General features: G+C 40.5%; 1 protein-coding gene across 5 annotated transcripts in view; it reads left to right on the forward strand.

The window, feature by feature from the left end:
- ndufaf2 (NADH:ubiquinone oxidoreductase complex assembly factor 2) overlaps positions 1-19916 on the forward strand; it is a 67611-nt gene that overhangs the window by 4325 nt on the left and 43370 nt on the right. The window lies entirely within an intron of this gene.

Genomic DNA, 19916 nt, shown 5'->3' on the forward strand with positions numbered 1-19916 from the left:
AAAGTATGTACAGTAAACAAAGACAAAATATTAGATGCTGGGAATTGGAAGCATATTAGAAAAAGCTGGTTATTTCCTTTTAAGATAGCTTTTCATCATTTTACACTGCTGCAGACCTTCTGGCTAGTGTGCCACAGCAACGCAGCTGGATAGAATGTTTCAAATTCATACCGAACTGTTAACAAAGAACAAAGGACATTTATTGTCACATGCACCAAATGGTGTAGTGAAATTTGTCTTGCCATGCAGCACACAGATAAAGATTAGACATAACATTAAAGAAATTTAACAATAAACATAAAAACATCCCACCACAATGGTTCCCACTGTGGGGGAAGGCACAATGTCCAGTCCCCATCCCCAGTTCACCCATAGTCGGGCCTATTGAGGCCTCCGCAGTCGCCTCTACGGAGGCCCGATGTTCCAGGCCGTTCTCGCCGGGTGATGGTGCTCTGGCGTCGGAAGAACCCTCTCAGCGGCTTGGAACACCTGGAACAGCCGCTTCCCTTACTGGAGACCGCGGCTTCCGAAGCCACCAGGCCGCGCTCGATGGAGCTTCACCACTGACGATCTCGCCGCGAGATCCCAGGCTCCCGATGAAAAGTTCAGCGCCGCCGCTATGTAACATCCCTGCAGTAATCACTTACCATTGTCTCTTAAGAACGCGGGCTGCTACTTTGACTGCGGCAGGCCACTGCTGAGAACTGTTCGGGAAATTGACAAGCTTTCTCTTCTATTGATGCTTGGACAACAGTACACTGCCAAACAGCTACTGATACTTCACATGCATCGAAGCAAGGCATTGACCACTGGATAATTCTGATTCTGTACCATTGTAACCAGGTAGTGGAGATCATGAAATAAATGTTTATATTAATTGGTTCTCATCAAACAATTCATTACAAATTCGTGGAGGGCTGGTTGCCGTATTGAGTGATTTTGTATATTTTTTGACGTGGACAATGTCAACTTATGGATGCCTGTAAAAATGGAATCCATTTGTAAAGTGGAAATTCCAGACGTTGTGGAATAGCTAGGTAATTGGTCACTGATTCACCTGCAACAGGATAACCAGCCTGTGTTAAGATGTACTGCAGAGAAATAAGCTCTTTGATCAACCGGGTCCATGCTGACCATCGATACATTTATACTATCCATTTATACTAAATAGTATCCATTTATACTAATCTAATTTAGCACTTTTCTTTGATTTGCCTTTTCTTTGATTTAGTAATTAAGATCATTTCTGCCCTCATTCCTTTTTCCATTAGATCAATCTTGCTTATTACCATTCCATTATAGGTTTCCACAATCTCATTTCTTGCCTTTGTATTTGCTCAAAAGCTGCTTCCAGCTCTGATGTAAGGTTATTGACATGACATATTTAACTGCTTCCTGCTACTTTTTCAATGTTTTCTGTTTTGTTTTTAATTATTTATAAATCATATAAATCTGGTACATTTAAGCCAGAGTTTGCCTAATTTGTCTACATTTGAAAATAGACAATAACAGAAGTTACAGAGCCAGCAATCATGTAAAAAAAAAAGATAATGTAGCTAGCCCAAACTTCGTGATCAAACGGTTACTTTATTCGGTGAGATAAGTTTAACATATAAATGTGCATTTGGGATTCTCTGACATAAGAGTCATTGTTGCTGCTGCTGAGCGAGGGTGTTGACTCGAGCTGAGCTGCCTGTTGACTCATGATCTCAAGGTAAGATCTGCTGGTGTAGCAGGACACTACCCTTAACCCATGACGTCACGTGACAGTCCTCGTAACCACTGATGAGGGTTCGACAGTAAGTGGTCTGACCATATAGAGTTCAACTCCCATTTTGGCAGCTTGTGAATTTAAATTATTTGTATTAAATATATCATGGAAAATATATCATGAAAATATATCTCTGCAATGGTGAACAAAAATTCCTTCAAATACTCGAAGGTGGGACTTTATCTGATTCAAGACCCACAACATGGCAATCAACTTTTTACTACTTTCTGAAATGACCACAGTTCCAAGATAATAAAAGATGGACACTAAACTAAATGCTGTCTTTGCCAGTGAATCTACGTCCTGTAAAAGAGAAAAAAAATCAAATTCCTACTCACAAACCTATCTCACACCTGACCCGAAGGACCGTAATAGTTCATCAGGACATCTCGTTATTAAGGTGTGATATGGGTGGGCAGTAAATACTGATCTTGTCAATACATGCATGTATAATTGATATGTAGATTTTTTTGTTCTTTGTTATTCACGGAAGAAAGTAATTTGAAGTTGTACTGCGATACATTATTTGAGCAGAAATCTTTATGACTGACTTTTCTGACTACTTCAATCGTTTTTTTTTGTAAAAAGAGACAGTAAACTATTTGGAAATTTAAAAATGCTAGATATACAAAGCATATAAATTAAGCTAATTTCTTTTTTAAATTGAACTGAAATTGGACATCCCTCCCAGGTCTTTGTTCCAGAAAAGAGCAGAATATTATGTTAAATATTACATCTCAATCATTTCATTCATACCTTTTAGATTAATGGGAAACCATTATAAATTGCAGAAAATAGTTTGTTCACTTTGTTGTTCAAAGCTGTTATATGGTTTTGATATTGAAGCAGCATATAACACATTTTTCAGAAAATTACCTGCAATTCAACACAGCATACAGGTTTTCCTTGGAGGTTAAACAGAAAGATTTGTAGTAATTTGTATGTTTTGGTAATAACCATAGTCCCTAAGATTTGGTTTGTTAGTTTGTCTGATTTTCTTTCAAGTATTCTTTTTATAAATTGTAATAATGAAAAAGCTACTTATCTTAACTAAACCAGGTTCGCTTCTTAATAAACAGACACCACACATACTGTTCGGTAGACCAGTTCAAAACTTTACTTAACATCGGCCGATGGAAGGGAGCGAGGATTCCAGCTAAGTGACCAATGCAGACACTCAACTGTCCCCAGTCCTCTTCTCTGAACAACAGAATTACATTGCCTTAAATAGGGTTTTTTCCCCTTAACGCCTTCCACAGACATTAATCATGTCAGAGGTACAGGAAAAGGTTTCCACAGATTGCATCACATCAAAGGCCTTTTGTTTACATGGTACAAGATATACTAAAAACATTGACCATCTGCTTTATCATTTTATTTCCACGTTCCTGGTTTTTTTTTCTTTGTCACTTGGTCCCTCATAAACATAGTCCATCTGTTTTATTGCCTCTTGCTTCAAAGATGTGACCACCTATATCTCTCTTCCTCTATCACCTCCTCCCCCATAAACATTGGTCATTTGATTTCCACTTTCCTGGGTTTTTTTTCTTTGTCACTTGGTTCCTCCTAAACTTAGTCCATCTGTTTACAAAGATGTGACCACCTATGTCTCTCTTCCTCTATCACCTCCTCCCCCATAAACATTGGTCATTTGATCTCTACTTCAAAGATATCTTTAGCTGCTTCTCTCTCTGCCTGTCACTTGGGAGACAATGTTATAGGATTTATTATCTACCACACCCACAACCTAAGGCAAGCCTAACTTGACACTAAATATAAGCTGTAAGCTAGCCCAGAAACCAATTTAATATCTTCTTATATTTTTAACTAAAACTCGGCTTCATCAATAATACTAGACCAATAGTCCGTTATTGTCATGTGTACCATTTAAGGTACAGTGAAATTTGATTTACCACACAGTCATACCGGACAAAAAGCACCAGGACATACAACTACATAAATGTTAACATAAACATCCACCACAGCAGCTCCCCCACATACCACTGTGATGGAAGGCAATAAAGTCTTATCTTCTTTCCTCATTATTCTCCCGCGGTCGGGGCAGTCAAACCATCCGTAGTCGGGGCGATCGAAGCTCCCGTGTCGGGGCAATGGAAGCTGCTGCTATCGGGGCGGTCGAAGCTCCTGCAGTTGGAGCTCCCAAAGTCGATCCCTAACCAAGGGACCGCGAGCTCCACGATGTTAAGTCCACAGGCTCCCATGGTTGGAGCTCCCGAAGTCGGTCCCCAGCAAGAGGCTGCCAGCTCCTCGATGTTAGGCCACAGCGTGGACGGAGATACGATACGATACGAAAAAAAAATCACACCTCCGTAGGGAAAAGAGATTAAAAAAAGTTTCCCCCAACCCCCACTCACCCCCCATAAAACAAAGCTAAAGATACACTAAAACATATATTTAACATCATACTAAAAAACAACAAAGAAAGAAATGGACGAGGCTGCCATTGTACGGTGCCACCATATAATTTATACAATAGGGTTTTAAGGCAAATATCTAGCAAGTATCAACATGTCACCACCCTTCCCAGCATGCCCTGCTGTAATAATTACATGACAAAAATTATGTTTCCATTACATTGTCTTGGATCTGCTGACATCTAGATTGGGAAGCTTTAGTAATCTTTGTGCGTTCTTATAAAGTATATTATTACTTTGGTAATCGGTACTCTGTGCTTCTTGCTTACCACATCAGCAGTGCAGTAACAAACTGTTGTCATTAATTATTTATTGTTAACAGAACTTCGGTACAATACAAAAAGTCTAATTTAGAATAATCAGTGCAGTTTATAAAGGCTAAAGCTGTTTCTAGTTCAGTTTTCAGAATGATTGTTTTTGTTGCATTCTGATCCTTTATGTCATTGATTTGAAAGAAACACCTTAACTTAGATTTGTATTATATACCTGAGATATCACAGTTGGTTAATGGAAAGATCTAAAATGCATTTTCTGTGACATGCAAGCACACAATTCTCTTTTGCATATGAAAAAAGCTAAATTAAAGCTGAATTAATGCTCTTCATAGCTGACAATTAAAAATTCAGATTTCCAATGCTGAGCTAGTTATGTAACAGGAAATACTCCTCTATTATTTTGATTGTGTCCAAAATCTTTTTATATTATTTAACAATATCTACTTCTATGCTACAGGAATGCAATATTTTTTATTATTCAATTCCTAAAAAAGCTTTGACATTTACTCTCCACGTGAGCAATATTGAAGTGCACATTATTCTTAAAAGGTCCCCTGAATTACCTAAGTTGTCTGCACTAAAAGATGAGAATGTGTGACTTGGTGTTATTTAATTTCATCAGAATCCTCATTATTTAAAAGAGGCTAATCGTAACAAAGTTTATTTCCATTGCGTGTTATGATGTGATAAATTCTGTTCAAAATGTAAATCACTCCATTTCATTGGGCGTATGAACACTTAATAGGCGCTAATATGGATCTATTTGGAGCCACAGGAAAATCAAATGCATCTGGTAAATAGTTTTTTAGTAGCTTTTTATTTTTTTTTAATGGATTTATAAATGCTTTTAGTTAAATCGCTAAACTGCCAATTTGTAGATTTATTGCAAGGTGAAATATAAAAGTCGCTTCCCATAAATGGTTGATATACCATAGATTATGATTTCCATCTCGCCTACTGCATTAGTTGAAGGATGGAGGTAAAATATAATAGTTCATTTCAATTTTTAGTCAGATTAAACCAGACACTGTGAGCTTGCAAGCACTTAAATTGTTTGCAGAGTTACTCTGTTTGAAGGGAATATGCAGGTACTTGTGGTTATAATTACATGACCAATCCATCAAGTTGGTTTCATGCTAGAATAATCAGCCTTTCTGGTTCATTTGCATGACAGTTTTGTCACAAAATGCATTTTATTTTGTACAGACAGAGGAGACATACTTTCAAACATGAGATGTAAATATCTATAGTTTCATAATGTATAAAAGGATTACTCAGAATAGTTATAGTGCTGTTTTTATCTGCTTGTACAGCTCCTCTATTTGTAATACCCATTTCTAAAATGACCAAAAAGCAGCATTTTTCAATTGATTTTTGAATGCCGAATATACTCAGAATGGCAGAAACATGATATAAAATTACAATTTATAAAAGTTACTCCAGCGCTTTGTGTCTATCACACGATATGCAAGTTGGGAATATGATATCTAGGAGCAGAATATAATAATTATCAGTAAGAGTAAACTGCTTGGCCCATCTAGCCTGCTCCACTGAACCTGATTTTCTATCTCAGCTCCATATTCTTACATCATCCACATATCCCTCAATTCCCTTCATTTACCTCAATCTATAACCCTTTCTTTTGAATGAATGATGACTGAGCCTACAGAGGCATGTGAAGTAGGGAATTTCAAAGATTCTCCACCTTGACAGTGAAGAACTTTCTCTTCTTCAATTTCTAAATGGCGTACACGTAATTGAGAGGTTGTGACCTCTGGTTCAAGGTTACTCAACATAGGAAACATGCTCCCTGCATTCACACTGCAAGAATCATCCCACTCTTCTAAACCCAAAGGAATACTGGTCTTGTGGCATTTAAAAGACTTTTGAGTAGACATATCGGTATGGAGGGATATCAATTATGTGCAAGTAGGCATCCTGTTTGGCACATTCATTATGGGCCGAAGGACATATTCTTGTACTGTACATCTCTCCTTGTATAGCTCAGTTCTTTAGTTTTAGTCACGTATATCGAGGTACAATGAAAAGCTGATGTTGCGGGTTAACCAGTCAGCGGAAAGACAATACATGATTACAATCAAGTCATTCACAGTGTCCAGATACATGATAATGGAATAACATTTAATGCAAGATAAAGCCAGTAAAGTCCGATCAAAGATAGTCTGATCGTCACTAATGAGGGAGATAGTAGTTCAGGACTACTTTCTTGTTGTGCTAGGATGGTTCAGTTGCCTGATAACAGCTGGAAAGAAACTGTACCTGAATCTGGAAGTGTGGGTTTTCACACCTATATATTTTGCCCGGTAGGAGAGGGGAGAAGAGGGAATAGCCAGGGTGCGACTCGTCCTTGATTAGGCTGCTGGCCTTGGCAAGGCAGCGAGAGGTATAAATGGAGTCAATGGAAGGGAGGTTGGCTTGTGTGATGGCCTGGGCTGCGTCCACAATTTGCTGTAATTTCTTGCTGTCTTGGATGGAGTTGTTCCCAAATCAAGTAGTGATGCATCCCGATAAATTCCCGGAACTGGAGGTAAGAAAAGGCCAGAACCAAGCAGGACCCGCAACAAATGACCAAGGAAGAGTGAAGCCTATAATGGCCCTCTGTTGATTGAGGAAGAGGTGATAACAAGGGGACACAAGGATGGGAACAGTGGAACTAGTAAGGGGGGAGGGGGAGAATTAATATCACCCAATCATTGGTCTGGTTTCTGGATTATTGTTTTTGTTTAAATCAGTTGTTTGGACAGATCAACTGAAATTTGGTGCATATTGGATTATTTAGCATATTCAACTGAAAACCCCAGATAGTTTTTCTTAGGTTTTCATGAATAAAACTCTGATTTAATTCTGAGTCATATCTGAAACTAGAAACACAAGAAATTACAGAGCAAAAAAACAAATTGACGGAGGAATTCAGCAGGTGAGCCAGCATCTATGGAGGTAATGGACAGACTATGTTTTGTGTTGGGATCCTTCTTATTGGAATTGAGGGGAGTAAGCTTGAAAAGAGAGGTGGTATGTTATAGGTGAGCTGGCAAGTTATAGGTGAGCTATTGTTAAATCTCTTTTTTTTTAAATAAATGGATGGCTGATAGAGGGTTAGGTAAATATTAAGCAATAAAAGGGATAACATAACACTACAATTATTTGCAATGCTAAATTACAAAGCAATTAAAAGGGTGATTTCTAAAAACAATCAATTATTTTTTAATTTTTGCAAAAACGAACTAAAAATGGTAATTGTTCTTCTAATGTATATAATGGTAACTGTAACTTTAAGACCTGAGAACTAGAATGAAATCATTTGTGTCATGGTGATGGCATGTCAAAGTGCACATGAGTTTAGATCAACACATGCTGGCACAGTCAACAGTCAAAAGGCAGTTCCAGAACACGCATGACAAGACATGGAAAAGGCCATCACAGCAAAGTTCTGGGAAAAGCACAGATATGTGCTATCGATGCATTGGTCAACACAAAGGCAAGACTGAAGTTGCCAATAGTTGTCGCAAGTTATGTCAATAGACGAACGTTGATGGGCAAAAAATTGGCTCAGCTAACTGAAACTGGACTGGAAATCTGTATTCCAAGTCGAAGCCAAACAAAATTTGATCAGTTGCTGCAGAAATCATACCATTCTGCTACGCAGTTCTTAAAGTTACAGTTACCATTATATACACTATAGTGCTTTAACAGCAGTTGAATGGGTTATTGCGAAATAGACTTGTTCTACGCATTCATCCCTGAACTGAAATCTTGAAATGTTATTGAAAAACAAAAAAGCTGCAGATGCAGGAAATCTAAAATGAAAACCAAAATTATTGGGAATACTCAGCCGATTAGGAAACATTTATGGAGAGAGTTCATATTTCAATTCAGTGGTCTTTCATCCAAACTTTGATCACTTCAAGTCATCTGCTGAGTGAGTATCTTCAGCATTTTCTGTTTTCATTTTACCTTTCAACAAATTTTTACTGCCTTTTGGAAAATTATATTCCTAGTTCAGTTCAAACAGAACAGTGAAGCTCAGACATCTTAAAGTTTCTTAAGATTTAATCAGATAACACATGTACAGAATTAAACCAATTATCCAAAATGCTGCTTTAAACAAACGAGTATTTCTGAAATAAAGTAGGAGGTTGTGCAGTTTGGAGAATACGTTTCAAAGGTACAACATTCTGACCAGACCTCTTACAGTTTTATATATAAACTATGTTTGGGGAAGTAGTGCTATGATTGCTTCAAATCAAGTGTACTGCATTTGGTGTTCACAATGCAGTCTCCTCTACGTTGAAGAAACCAAATGCAGATTGGGCATCATTTTGTGGAACACGCGTTCAGACAGCAGGAGTAATCTGGAGTGATTCTGAGCTTGCCTGTTGTCTCCCAGTCTATTTTTTCAAATCCCACTCTGATCTATCACTCACAGTCCTATACTGATAATTAAATTTTAACCTGGTGGGCTTAGGCTCTGCATCTTCCTGCTCAGCATTTTGTAGCTCCTACATTGATTTTTCTCTGTTATTTTGTCAATGTTCTCATCCTCTAACCCAGGAGTCGGCAACCTATGGCCCCCGGGCCGAATGCGGCCCGATACCCAAAATCATCCGGCCCGCAGGCAGCTTTTTTTCCCGTTGTCATCCGGCCCGCCGAGTGCCCTGAGCAACGGCCTGGCGCCCCAAGCACCTTCTGTGAACACATTTAAGAAAGAACTGCTGATATTGGAATAATCGAAGGTAGACAAAAATGCTGGAGAAACTCAGCGGGTGATGGCATGAGGCTGCCTCACCCGCTGTGTTTCTCCAGCATTTTTGGCTACCGTCTGTGAACACGTGATTTGATGCCTGCCATCCGGGGCGGGATCCATGTGTACACGTGATAGATGTGGCCCGCCATCCGCTCACAGATATGCGTCCCGGCCCCTATGCAGAACAAGGTTGCCGACCCCTGCTCTAACTGATCCCATTCACTCATTGACCAGAATTTTTTTTTACAGTTTACCCTCATGGTCACCCTAGTTTTACCTTATCAGTGAAATTTCTCCCCTACCCTTCCTGCAGTTTTACCAGCTTATTTTTTTCCCCTTTTTATTCTGACAAAGGATCTCTGATCTGCTAAATATTCTCTTTTTTTTTTTATTTAGATTTCCAGTGTCTGCGGTTTTTTTTTTCCACTGTCTTATTCCGAACAAATTCAATATTTTTAGTAACACTTCACAGCTACTCTACCTTCCCTGTTAGCTTGATTATACCACGTTGTGGCATGTGGTTTGATGATTCAAGCACAGCAGTGATCCTTAATGGTCACAGTGTGAAGCATCTTGTTTCATGAAGCAGTGTCTGTTTATTTCCTTCATTCGATGTCCCCTCTGTTGAAATTCAAATGCTGGTGGAATTGTTGAAATTTGCAATTCAACGTATTTTCTCAGAGGAGAATTCACGACTTGCTTTGACACATTGATGGAAATTCAGCATGAAGATAGACATCTCGTGAAATTTGAATTGCTGATTGAATTTATATTTTCATCATCAAATGCCATTGCCTGCAGGGGAGGTGAAATGATAAAATCTGTGGTTCTTCCATCTTTTGAGGTACTACCATTACCATTTCTTTTAAAACGTTCTGCAATATAAATGGATAAATGTACAATTCCCAGAGGGATAAAAGCTTATCACTGCATTTGGCAAAAGGAAATTGATTTAAGATCAAATTATGAAAACTATATTATAAACTATATTCTAGTAACTTACTTATACCTGTACTGCATAACTTTTAGGAAATCTATGACTGGACTTTCCTATCATGAATAAAATAAACTGAAAACCAATTAAACAAATTTTCACCATCACCATCCTAGTTTTTATTTTCAATATAGCCTAGAACTGTTTATTTTTATATAGAGTATGGTTGTGCATTTGTGTCTTAAATATACAAGAATTTCAGTGTAATTACTGCTGACCATATCTATACATAATTAAAACTCTGATCTTGTGCTCTTCTGGTTTGCGCGTTTTTTCTATTTGCGCAAAAACGGTACATGATAGCGCTATGATTTTTCAGCAAGTTACTCACCGTTCGCCTGTGCTGCGAGTGCAATAAGTTTCGTTCTGATCGGTGAACTATTGTGAAAGTTAGCGAGGTTTAAAAATCTTAAAAACCACATGTGCGCAGATTCCTTCAATCAGCGCCACACATATTTGTCTCTTCTCCTGTCAATCAATGCCACGGCCGGGATGGCGGCACCTCTTCCTGCGCTGCCGCAGCCTCTCCCACCTCTCCCGTCTCACTCACAAACTCCTCTCTCCTCTCCTCACAGTACCTTGTCTATCATCTCCCCCACCACCGGCGGTGGCCGCGGGGGGGGTTCAGTGAAGTCCCAGTGGAGGCCCTGGTCCCGTCTCTCTCCCTCTTCACTCACCCCCGCCCACCCTCCTCAGCAATGGTGGTCCCATCTACCCGTCTCCCTGGGTCCGTCTCCTCCGCCGCCGCCGTTGCCGAAGAAGATCTTTTCCACCAACTCATCAAAACTCGTATTGCTCACCGTGACGAACGCCGACACCATCCCCCCCGCGGCCCGGCCCGGCGGCGGCAGCGAGCAGGCAGGTGAGCAGGACGGGGTTGGGCAAGCGGCGGCTGAGCCTGAGTGGGCAGAGGGAGGGAAGGAGAGTCGGCTTGCAGGGTGGTCGAGCAGTTTGCGCGGAGTTTGAGTAACTCACACACACACTCACACACACAACACACACACCCACACACACAAACAAACACACACACAAACACACACAAACACGATGCAAACTGGTCCAATCATCAAGTCAACAGGATCTAAACCGCAGCTGTGTGACCTGTGGAAGAAGGAACTGCAGATGCCGCTTTTTATGGATGGAGGGAGGGAGTGACTGAGGGTAGGGAAAAGGAGAGGGAGGGAGAGGTGAAGGAGGGATGGGAAAGGGGAGGAGGAGTGGGGAAAGATCCTGGGGAGGTGAAGAGTGGGGGAGAATGAGGGGATTGAGAGGGAGAGTGGAGGAGGGGATAGTGGGGTGGGATAGGGGAAGTGAAGAGTGGGGGGATAGAGGGATATAGGAGGGAGGGAGGGAGTGACTGAGGGGTAGGGAGGGGTGAGGGAGGGAGAGGAGGGGGGGGAAAGTGGGGGAGGAGGAGGTTGCATTGTGGGGGGAATATTGCGTTGAGGCTGGGGGAGTGGGGGGAGGATAACTAAAATGTCATGCACATTACCACTGGGGGAGTGGAGGATTAAACTGTGGAAATAGACAGAGACTGAGATTGGGATGGCCAGAGAGGGGTACCTTTTCTAGTTCTTGTCATTTAATATAGATAATTTACATTTTCTTTTTGCATATTCACCTGAATCCGAGTGACATGCTACATGTAGTATGTTATGTTTCAATGTCTCTAGTTGCCTTCTCATCTGAGCTTCTGAAGCATTAAATAAATAAGATTTAAACCCTGAAAAAGCAGAACTTGATGAAAATCGGAGAACTTTCTTGTGACTGGAATTTTACCTTGCAAGGACAGTGTGTTGAGCCCAATCATTTCAGCTCTAGTATATCACTTAAGGAATTCCCTGGGGTATTTCTAACTTCTTCAGTGATATTTCTTTCATCATATGGGCAGATGTAAGGATCTATGATTATTGGTTAATGTTCAGTACATTTGCCTTTCAATAAATGAGCCAGTCCTTGCTGGCAAGCATCTAGCATTCAGGCATGAACTAATAAATGGCACATAACAATCATTCTCGACAAGTGCGGGGCAATGACTATCTCCAACAATGGTGAGTGTCACCAACTACTCTTGACATCCAGCGGCATTACGACTGTGAAGTCCACCACTATCAACTATTGACCAGAAGCTTAGCAAACATAGTATTGACTACAGAAGCAGGACTTGAAGCAGCTCCAGCAAACTTGAAGCTTAACACTGTGCATGTTACATTGGTACCTTATGCATCAGCCAGAATAAATATTTCCACCTTTAGTGTACTCAATGTAGAGTTAGAAATGTTTCAATTTCAGTTTAGTTTATTGTCACGTATCCATTATCCCGAAGTCTATCTCCCGGAACTCCCATGCCAATTTTACTGTGGGACAACCTTTGTATGGAAATTTACGGCAGTTCAAGAGCTAGGATGTCTTTTTTTTTCAGTTTCAGCTCAGTTTAGTTCTGCCCTGTTGTCTGCCCTGATCCTGCAAAGGAATAAAAACTGACCTGTAGAGTAGTTGTGCCAATAAAGTTCCAAATTTAATTTGTTTTTACATTATTGATCTTGGCAATGACTAATACTACAGTGGCTTACATGGGCAGGACATTAAGGGGGAAATCTGGCCATACTCTTGGTTCTTATTTTTGTTTAAGTGAGTCTTGCCAGAAATTTGGCTATGTTAATAGAATGCTGGTGTTCGATGTTTTTAAGCAGTGGTTGACCAGCCTGCCAAATCCTGAATTCACAGGGGAATAATTGCTTTCAGGATCATGGGACGCCACAGCCCAGAAAGGAAACAACTACTGCAGGATACATGAGGCAAGGAAAGAAAATTACTTGTTCCTTTCTTTATCTACCACCGAATGAAAAAACTGCAGATACTGATTTACAATAAAAAGATACAAATTACTGGACTAACTCGGCACTAGAGAACATGGATTGGTGAGGCTTCAGAATGTGACTATTCCTAAACCCGAAACATCAACTATTCGTTTTCTACAGAGAAACTGCCTGACCCGCTGAGTTACTCCAGCATTTTGTGTCTTTTTTTGCCAAATGAGTAGGGGTGCCACCGGAGCCTATAGTTAAATTGTAATAGAGATTGGTCACAGATCACTTTTGCCAAGGATAAATATTGCGTGTATCCTAATGCTTATGATGTGTGATATTTCTTTCATTAGCTATTGTATTACATCTTCTCATTCATTCATTCCTTATTCATTCATTCACTCACTCACTCATTCATTCATGAAATTGAGGGCCTAAACTATAATATAGTCAATTAAACATTTTCACTAATTCCAACCTGTTCTAGAGTAATAAGTCTTTAACAGCTAATCTTGGAGCTGCCTGCGAAAACTTACCGGGAAAAGGTAGACACAAAGTTCTAGAGTAACTCACCAGGTCAGGCAGCATCTCTGGAGAAAAAGGAAGGTGATGTTTCGGGTTGGGACCCATCTTCAGACTGAAAGTATAGGGGAGGGAACTGGAGGTAAGAAAAGGCCAGAACAAAGCAAGGCTGGCAACAAATGACCAAGGCAGGATGCAACCTATAATGTCCCATTGTTAGCTGTGGAAGAGGTAATAATGTAGGAATACAAGGATACGATCAGTGGAACTAGCAGGACAACTTAGGGGGTCAGGAAATGCAACTGTTACTTGAAATTAGAGATATCAACGTTCAAACCACTGGGCTGTAAGCAAAATATGAGGTGCTGTTCCTCCAAATTGTGTGTGGCTTCACTGACACTGGAGGAGGCCCGGGACGAAAAGGTCAGCCTGGGAAAGGGAAGGATTGTTAAAATGTTTGGCTGAAAGGAGATCGTGAAAGGCTAAGGAGGCCAAGTTCAGCGAAACAATCATCCAGTCTGTGTTTTGTCTCACCAATATATAGGAGCCCACACCGTCAACAAAGGCTACAGTAGATGAGATTAGAGGAGGTGCAAGTGCACCTTTGCCTCACCTGAAAGGACAGTCGGGGTCACTGGACAGATTTAAGGGAAGAGGTATAGGGACAGGTGGTGCACCTGGGTTTTACAGGGAAAGGCACCTGGGAGGTGGTGGTTTGGGTGGGAAAGTATGAGTGAACCAGGGAGTTGTGGAGGGAATGGTCTATGAGGAAAGCAGAAAAGGGTGGAGTTGGGAAGATGTGACTCATGGTGGGATCTCGTTGGAGGTGGTCAAACTGTCGGAGGTTGATGTGTTGTATGCAATGGCTGATGTGGTGAAAGGTGAGGACTATGTGTACTCTTCCTGTTGCCACTGGGGGGAGGGGGAGCAAGAGCCGAATTACGGGATACAGAGGAGATACGTGAGAGGGACTCATCTGTGATAAACTCAGTGGGTCTGACAGCATCTCTGGAGGACATGGATAGGTGACGTTTCGGGGCAAGACTGATTGTGGTGGGGGGGGGGGGGAGGGGAGCAGAAGAAAGCTGGAAGAAGTCAAGTTCAAGTTCACATTTATTGTCACATGTACCAATTGGTACAGTGACATTTGAGTTACCGTACAGCCATACGAATAAAAAGAACACAATATACAATAGAGTTTAACATAAACATCCTCCACAGCGGAATCAACGTTTCTCACTGTAATCGAAGGCAATAAAGTTCAGTCATCCTCCTCTTTGTTCACCCGTAGTCGGGGCCTAGAACCCTCCGCAGTCGCTGCTACGGACGGCCCGATGTACAGGCCCTCTCGCCGGGATGATCGAAACTCCTGCGTCGAAACGGAGCAGAACACACTCAGCGGCTTGGAGTTTCCGAATTGGCCGCTTCTTACCGGAGACCGCAGCTTCCGAAGTCCACAGGCCGAGCTGGACGGAGCTCCAACACTGCTGATCCCCGGCAAGGGATCGCCCTGCTCCATGATGGTAATGTCTGCGCTGCGCTCGCTATTGAAGCTCTGGGCCGGTCTTCGGTAGAATGGCCGCACCAGTCCAGTTGGTAGGCCGCGAGGGGGGGAGACACGCGAAGATGTGACACGGAGAAAAGTCGCATCACCGTCCAGGTAAGTGACTGAAAAAAGGTTTCCCCCACCACCCCCCACATAAGACATAGTGAGAAACATTAAAACATACATTTAGACGCATTAAAAATAACAAAACAGGTGAAAGGACTGATGAGCTGCTGGCGAGGCAGCCACTGCGTCATCACTACTTGATACCTGCACACTAACTTTGTGTCTTACTATTTAAATAATACTTTCTATTATTCCTACTGAAATGGATAACATGTACAGTGCCCTCCATAATATTTGGGACAAAGACACATCATTTATTTATTTGCCCCTGTACTCCACAATTTGAGATTTATAATAGAAAAAAATCATGTGGTTAAAGTGCACATTGTCAGATTTTAATAAAGGCCATTTTTATGCATTTTGGTTTCACCGTGTAGAAATGACAGCAGTTTATACATAGTCCCCCCATCTCAGGGCACCATAATGTTTGGGACCCAGCAATGTCATGTGAATTAAAGTAGTCATGCTTAGTATTTTGTTGCATATCCTTTGCATGCAATGACTGCTTGAAGTCTGCAATTCATGTCTTCTCTGGTGATGCTCTGCCAGGCCTGTCTGTATTGCAGACATCTTTAGCTTATCCTTGTTTTGGGGACTAGTCCCCTTCAGTTTTCTTTTCAGCATATAAAAGGCATGCGCAATTGGGTTCAGATCGGGTGATTAACTTGCTTGCTCAAGAATTGACAATTTTTTAGCTTTGAAAAACTCCTTAGTTGCTTTAGCAGTATGTTTGGGATCATTGTCTTGCTGTAGAATTAACCGCCGGCCAATGAGTTTTGAGGCATTTGTTTGAACGTGAGGAGATAGGATGTGTCTATACACTTCAGAATTCATTATGCTGCTACCATCAGCAGTTATATCATCAATGAAAATAAGTGAGTCAATACCTTCAGCAGCCATACATGCCCAGGCCATAACACCCCCACCACCGTGTTTCACAGATGAGGTGGTATGCTTTGGATCTTGGGCAGTTCCTTCTCTTCTTCATACTTTGCTCTTGCCATCACTCTGATATGTTAATCTTCATCTCATTTGTCCACAAGACCCTTTTCCAGAACTGTGGTTGCTCTTTTAAGTACTTCTTGGCAAACTGTAACCTGACCATCATATTTTTGCAGCTAACCGGTGGTTTGCTTCTTGCAGTGTAGCCTCTGTATTTCTGTTCATGAAGTCTTCTGCAGACAGTGATCATTGACAAATCCACACCTGACTCCTGAAGAGTTTCTGATCTGTCGGACAGGTGTTTGGGGATTTTTCTTTATTATAGAGAGAATTATTCTGTCATGTGGAGGTCTTCCTTGGCCTGCCGGTCCCTTTGCGATTAGTAAGCTCGCCAGTGCTCTCTTTCTTCTTAATGATGTTCCAAACAGTTGATTTTGGTTAGCCTAAGGTTTTACTGATGTCTCAAACAGTTTTATTCTTGTTTCTCAGTCTCATATTGGTTTATTTGACTTTCATTGACACAACTTTGGTCCTCGTGTTAATAAACAACAATAAAAGTTTCCAAAGGTGATGTAAAGACTGGAGGAAAGACTAGATGCTGAGAGCTCCCTTGTACCTGCATTAAGGAGGCAATTACACACACCTGAGCAATTACACACACCTATGAAGCCATGTGTCCCAAACATTATGGTGCCCTGAAATGGGGGGACTATGTATAAACACAGCTGTAATTTCTACATGGTGAAACCAAAATGTATAAAAATTGCCTATATTGAAATCTAACAATGTGCACTTTAACCACATGAGATTTTATTTATTACAAATCTCAAATTGTGGAGTACAGGGGCAAATATATAAATGATGGGTCTTTGTCCTAAACATTATGAAGGGCACTGTATTTCTCCTCCTTTGTGTCATTTGCAAATTCACTTACTGTTCATATAAACTTGCAGACACTCTAACTTAGTTACCCACATATCTTTGTAGGAGTAATACACTTGGATAGTTGCTTCATCAGAGACATTCGTATGCATTGTAAATTGAGGCCCCAACATTGAACCTTGCCGCACCCCACCAGCCGTTTGCCGACTTGAAAATTACCTACTTTTTCTGTCCATAGTAATGTGTTGCCTTTGGGTCCTTGGGCAGTAATCTCTTATGTTGCACTTTATGGAATGTTTTTGGAAATCTGAATACACTGCATTTCTCTATCTATAGTGCTACTTCAATCCTGAAAATATGCCAACAATTTTGTTAGAGAGAAAGGAAAATGATTATCTTTTACAAATATTCCTCATATGAATGTTTAGTTTATAGATTTTTGACCTAGAAGTATTGACTCTTTGAGGAATGTGGACTGAATGAACAAACATGCCTTTAATGTTAACAAACAATAACCTCACACTCACCTCCTGTGAATACACTATCTCAAAATGCCCATAATGCATTTGCAAAATTTTGTTCAACAAAACTTTTTTCAGGAAACATTCTCTTTATAAGTTGAGGAATGGCTGTGGTGAAAATGGATCCATTTTCCAGTGGCTGATGTTTAAACGGCAAATGATCTGTGTATATCTTCAAGTGTAATAAAGACACTTCTTTCCTTTCGCAAATTAGTCCTCCTTTTAGAAAATAATTGAAAACATCATTTTGATTATTGCTGTAACCTAGATAAAATTGTAACCTCTTTAAGAATTGTCATGTGATCAATTACTCTTTTCATGTGAACTGGGCAGAAACAGGTTTGTCTGTGGTATGTAGACAAAAATGCTGGAGAAACTCAGCGGGTGAGGCAGCATCTATGGAGTGAAGGAAATATTAAACCTTTCGGGTTGAAACCCTTCTTCAAACTGATGTGAGGGTGTGGGGGGGGGGTGGGGGGGGGGGAGGAAGAAAGGAAGAGGTGGAGCCAGAGTGCTGAGGGAGAGCTGAGAAGGGGAGGAGAAAGTAAAGACTACCTGAAATTAGAGAAGTCAATGTTCATACTGCTAGGGTGCCCAAGCTGCCCAAGCGAAATATGGGGTGCTGCTCCTCCAATTTACGGTGGTCCTCACTCTGGCCATGGAGGAGACCCAGGACAGAAAGGTCGGAATGGGAGGGGGAGTTGAAGTGCTGAGCCACCGGGAGATCAGGTTGGTTATTGCAAACAGAGCGGAGGTCTGTAGTGTTGCAGGCTCAGCTCTTTTGTATCTCTAAATTGTTTTATTTATAAAAACACACCATTTATATTGCTGGTTATCATCCAATGTCTCTATGAAAGAATGAGCGAGGATGATACGAAGACAGTTACTTATTTACACTTTAATTTGAAAATGTAAGAGAAAGCAAAGAATAGGGAGAAATTGTGAGTTGCACAGAAGACACGATGAGTAAGATGCACAAATGGATTACTTCATTGTTTAACTAACTTTCCCGAAAAATCTACAGGCTTGAAGTCTGAAAATGTCTAAGTACTAACTGAATGGCTAGCTCCTCCTTCCACGTGGCTGTCCACATTCACTAACAGAAAATGCTTGCAGCATTGTAGATGAGTTCAAGTTTACGGTTCACATACCTGGATTTTCCCCAGCAAGTTTAATTACTCCAATAGCTCTTTCAAATCATTACAAATTGAATAACTTCCTCACATAAACCTATGTTTCATTTTCTACAACCAGTGAGTTAACAGATGACCTGTTTATGAAATGTCAGTCCATGCACCACTGCATCTAATGTGATATTATTGATGGGAGAAAAGTCACTGGAAAAATAATTGAAAATATTTTCTCCCCTGATGATTTCTGTGGATAGACAAGATGAAATAAATTTCCCCAAGTGCATTAGTGAAAAATGAATATTCTGTTTTTATCTTTCTATGAAATCTTTAAATGGAGATATGGCTGCTTCATGCCGGCAGTACGGAAAATTACATTTGGGTACTTGTCACAGCTGGTGGGGCTATATTCATTCTTATAATGGAAAAGTAAGCTACTGCCTTAAGGCTTGTTGTATTGGTTTTGAGTGTTTTGGTGTCAATGGAATAAGCATTATTGATTTGACTGCAAAGAGTTCCCAGTTATCTAGATAACAGTAAAATTTAGGAGCTAAACAGAAGTGCATAAACAATGTTGAATAAATAAATTATTTGGATGTTTTGTTCGTAGGCTAACTGAAGTTTTCATTAGACCAAATATTCTGTTAGTTTATATCAATGGTATTTGATTTCCGAGCAATAAACTTAAAAAACACAATTTCATAATTGACCTTCAGTAAGTTTCTACATTAGCATAATCAAATCCATGTATACATATGCACTGTTTATAATTATTTCCCTTTCTTGAATTGTTCTGATTGCAATAAATAGGAAACAGGCAGCCAGTAAACCTCAAGTTGCTCAGAGCTTAAACGTGCAGGAAATGGGGCTGCATCCAACAGACGTTGCAGTAATCTAAGGAAACAGAATATTGAATAAAAATGGAGACACAAGGAAGTGCAGAAGTACAGTCTCTAATTTTTCTTTGACGGTTGGGTCCTTGACTTTGTCAGATGATTTGATGGCAACGCTGGTTGCTACTAGTCAGAAGGGTTGTAGGTTAGACTGAGTGAGGGAGAACAGAAAAGAGAATTACTAAGACCTAAAGGGTCAGTTAATGTATCGAGAACACTACTAGTCAGCAAGACACTGTAAAATAATTCCAAGAGGTCTTCTCTGGCTATGATCCCTTTTTATGTAGGCAATTATGCATCATGTAGG

Source organism: Leucoraja erinacea, chromosome 1 (genome assembly GCF_028641065.1).
Source record: "Leucoraja erinacea ecotype New England chromosome 1, Leri_hhj_1, whole genome shotgun sequence".
NCBI lineage: Eukaryota > Metazoa > Chordata > Chondrichthyes > Rajiformes > Rajidae > Leucoraja > Leucoraja erinaceus.